This window comes from Nicotiana tabacum, chromosome 22, assembly GCF_000715075.1.
Source record: "Nicotiana tabacum cultivar K326 chromosome 22, ASM71507v2, whole genome shotgun sequence".
NCBI classification, from domain to species: domain Eukaryota; kingdom Viridiplantae; phylum Streptophyta; class Magnoliopsida; order Solanales; family Solanaceae; genus Nicotiana; species Nicotiana tabacum.
In genome coordinates, this window is record NC_134101.1 from 83,567,908 (window position 1) to 83,572,114 (window position 4,207).

Genomic DNA, 4,207 nt, shown 5'->3' on the forward strand with positions numbered 1-4,207 from the left:
TGCCCGGATCGGGTTTTGGATAACCCGGGAGCGTTTTGGCGCCTATTGTGGAAGATAGAATTTTAGAAGAAATTGCATCAGTTTGGTTTAAAATGCATTTCAGTGTTATTGATGTCCGTTTGGGATTCCGAGACTGGGAGTAGCTCCGTATGGTAATTCTGGATTTGGGAGCGCGATCGGAAGTGAATTCGTAGGTTCGTAGGTCATTTTGGAGCCGTTCGGCTAAAGATGGAAAATTGAAGGTTTTTGAGAAAATTTGGCCGGAAGTGGAAATTTTGATATCGGATTCAAAATGCGAATTTTATGGTTTGGGTAGCTTCGTTAGGTTATTTGGGACTTAGGAGTGTGTCCGAAATATCTTTGTGTTGAAATATATGAATTATGGGGAAAATTTGGAAAATTTTGATATTTAATATTGTTAAAGTTGACTTTGGTCAACATTTTTGGTAAACGGACCCGGACCCGTGATTTTTTGGTCTCGAAAGCTCCATAGAAAAATATGGGAGTTGAACGTGTATTCAGAATCGAATTCCGAGGTCCCAGGCCCGAGAAATGAAATTTTTCGTGAAATTGTTTTCTGAAAATGTTTAAGGAAAATGAAAATGAAATTTGATCAGAAAGTAATGGTATCGGGCTCGTATTTTGGTTCCGATGCCCGGTACAGGTCATATATGTTGGTTAAGCACTTCTTGTAAAGTTTGGTTACAAACGGACGTTGTTTGACGGGTTTCGGCCTTAAATTGGAAAATTTGAAAGTTTATGAAATTTGAAAGAATTCTTGGATTTAAGGCTCAAGTCATTGATTTTGATGTTATTTTGGTGATTTGATCGCTCGAGCAAGTTCGTGTGATGTTTTAGAGTCAGTGTTCATATTTGGTTTGGAGCCCCGAGGGCTCGGGAGTGTTTTGGAAGTGTCTCGGAGTGATTTCGGACTTAGGAAAAATTGCAGAAAATTGCAGAAAATTCTGTTGTGCCCAGAAAATTTTAGGTGCGAGTAGTCCAGTTTGGAAGCTCATATATTGTAATCTATACAAAATCGGAAAAAGTACAAAACACGAAAGTTGTAGCCCATACATTCTAGTTTTCGGAAAGTTAAACCATTCGCGATTTGGATATCATCTCAGAAAGTTACGATGGATCGAAAAGGGCTGCTGGAGCAATTTCGGCAGAATTTACGATGCAATTTAGAAGCTCATATCTCGGGATATATAAAGAGTTATATGGTGTACAACCTATCAAATTAAAGATCTTTGAGTCTAGTTTCTAAATCATCAAACCGTTTGTCATTTGAATATTTATACAAGACGTTATGGGTGTTTAAACAGAAGGTGTCCGACAAGGAACAATTTTAATAGGATGTACAACTTCTATAGCACAAGTGCAATGTACAACTCGACGAAACACAGGCAGATTCTTTTATACACGGATTTAGCTCACTTTTCTTCATTTCTTCAAAGAATGGACGATTTTTGGGGAGCTTCAAGAGGGGATTTTCATCATCAATGTGAAGGTAAGTTATCTCCACCTATTTTGAGTTAAGTACATCAATTATGTATGGATTTGAGCATGAAAATTGTAGAAAAATTGAGGATTTAGGCCTAGGGATTTGAAAATAAGATTTGGTGATTTGAGGGGTCAAATAAACTCCGATTTTGGTAAATTTTATATGTACGGACTCGTGGTGAGACGAGGAATCCGGTGATGTGACTTTCGTAATTTTTCGAGAAGTGGGCCCGGGGCTCGGGTTTTGCAAATTTCGTGATTTTCGATATTTTTCGAGTCTATTTGATTGGGTTATATTCCCTTAGCCTATTGTAATATATTCCTTGTGGTTTTGGCAAGATTCGACGCACGAGGAGGTCGATTTGAAAGGAAAGGGCATCGCGGAGTAGACTTTTGGCCATCTTGAGGTGAGTAATAGATGTAAATGTTGTTCTGAGGGTTTGAAACCCCGGACTTTCACATCGTAACGCTATATTGAGGCGTGACACGCACTCCATGACGAGTGCGGGGTCGGATACTATTGGGGATTGTGACTTGGTCCATCCCGTGTGATGTTTATACTATACTGGTGATTGATACACATACTTCATTGATATTACTGGGCTTGATGCCATGTTAGGGGCCTTGTGCCGATTTGTAAAATCCTTCGAGGATTGATATTACTGCTTAACATGATTTGCATATCATTTAATTTCAGTCCAAGGTTTTAAATGCTGTTTTGCAAACTCAGCCATAATTCTAAGTGTTGAAAACTTAGATGATATTTTTAAATGTATTCTGGGCTGGGAACTTCTGTTTTATAAATGCCCAATGAGCTTATTATATTATTTTCTGGACTGATTATAAAGTGACTTGAAATAGTGGTAACAATGACACTGTGTGATATACTTGAAACAGTGGTAACAATGACACTGTGTGATATACTTGAAACAGTGGTAACAATGACACTGTGTGATATACTTGAAACAGTGGTAACAATGACACTGTGTGATATACTTGAAATAGTGGTAACAATGACACTGGATGATATACTTGAACAATGGTAACAATGACACTGTATGATATAAATTGGTCAGGTAACAATGGCTGACCGGTCAGGTAACAATGACTGACCAAGATATTGCGCTTGAGCTGTAGGAGCCCCTCCGGAGTCTGTACACACCCCCAGTGAGCGCCGTCGACGATAAATAAATATGGATAGCTCGGATTGCACGCCGCAGTGGGTACTGGAATGTACCATCATATGCATTGCATTGCATTCATGTATTTGTATTTATACTGGTGTTTAGCTGCTCAGTTTCATATGTTGCTGTATATTCGGATTGTAGCTTACTTTGTGTATTTATTGGATTTTTTTATCTTCGGACTGTAGTTACTTTTATTACTCACTGGGTCGGAGTACTCACTTTACTCCCTGCACCTTGTGTGCAGATCCAGGGCAGTCTCAGGCTTAGTAGATCCAGTTGATCAGCAGATCCAGCCTCTGGGAGTATCGAGGTAGCTGCACGGCGTTCGCAGCCATTGATCTTCTCCCTCCTATCCTATCTCTTTATTTCCGCATTATCGGACTTTGGATATACCGTGTATTAGGATGATATTCTGTATTCTAGAGGCTCAGATTCGTGACACCGGGTCCTAGTGAGATTATATTGTGTATTTTGTTAAAATCTTCAGTACTTTAATCTTGCTTAATTGATATTTCTTTCCGCTATTTTTGATAAATTGGGTTAAGTGTTGAATAATGGTCGGGCTTGCCTAGTAGTGTGTTGGGCGCCATCACGACCGGAATTTGGGTCGCGACAATTGATGGCTAACCAGCCATAGATTAAGGCTGGTCGTCGGCCATTATGTCCATCGAGCTCAGATCGCCACTTTTTTCCGCGATGAACAGTAGCGGGATCTACTGTTCCATTCACTGTTTGGACACTGTAGCGCTACTATTTGGGACTGTTTGGAACTATTTGACACTATTCACTACTACACTGACGACGGATTTCTTGTATTCATTCTGGTCTTGTGTAAAGGTGAATTATTACTATTATTATTATTTTATTTTTTATTTTTATTTTTTAAATAATAAAAAAAACGGAAAAATATTATTTTTTTTATTTTCGGGTGAGATATAAAAAATAAGAAAAAGGGAAGTATGGAGTAAAAAAAATAAAAGTAAAAGTGGGTGGAATTCTCTTTTAAAAAGTAAAGAAAGTGAAAAATTAAAAGTAAAGTTTTGTGAAAATTTTAAAAAAATAAAAAGTAAAGATAGTTAGAATTAAAAAATAAATATAAAGGTAGCTGAAAAATAAAAAAAATTAAAATAAAAGAAAGTAGTTTTTTTATAAGAAAAGCAAAAGAAAGTGGATTGTTTTTTAAGAAAAGTAAAATAAGTGGAATCCTCTTTTAAAAGTAAAAAAAATAGTGAGTTTTAAATAAGATAAAAGTAATTAAAGTTGGAATTTAAAAAATAAAAGTAAATAAAGGTGGAATTTCTTTTTATAAAAAAGAAAAGCAAATTGTAAGTGAGATTTTTTTTAATTAAAAAATAAAAAAAATCTAAATTTTTTTGAAAGTTTTGCTATAAATAGAAGAAAAAATCTGAGAAGAAAAAGAGAGAAAGGAGATAAATGAGAGGGGAGAATTGAGAGAAACAAATTTTTTTCTTCTTCTACGCTACGACAATTTCTACTCGTGTTATTCTTTCTACCTC

The 4,207-nt window shown here is 36.4% G+C and overlaps 1 long non-coding RNA gene across 1 annotated transcript; it reads left to right on the plus strand.

Moving 5' to 3' along the window:
• The first annotated feature begins 1,407 nt into the window (after positions 1-1,407).
• LOC142176494 (uncharacterized) lies at positions 1,408-3,202 on the plus strand. Its single transcript, XR_012705145.1, has 3 exons — positions 1,408-1,510; positions 1,843-1,910; positions 2,935-3,202. It is a non-coding gene; the product is annotated as an uncharacterized LOC142176494 (long non-coding RNA).
• Positions 3,203-4,207: the final 1,005 nt, after the last annotated feature.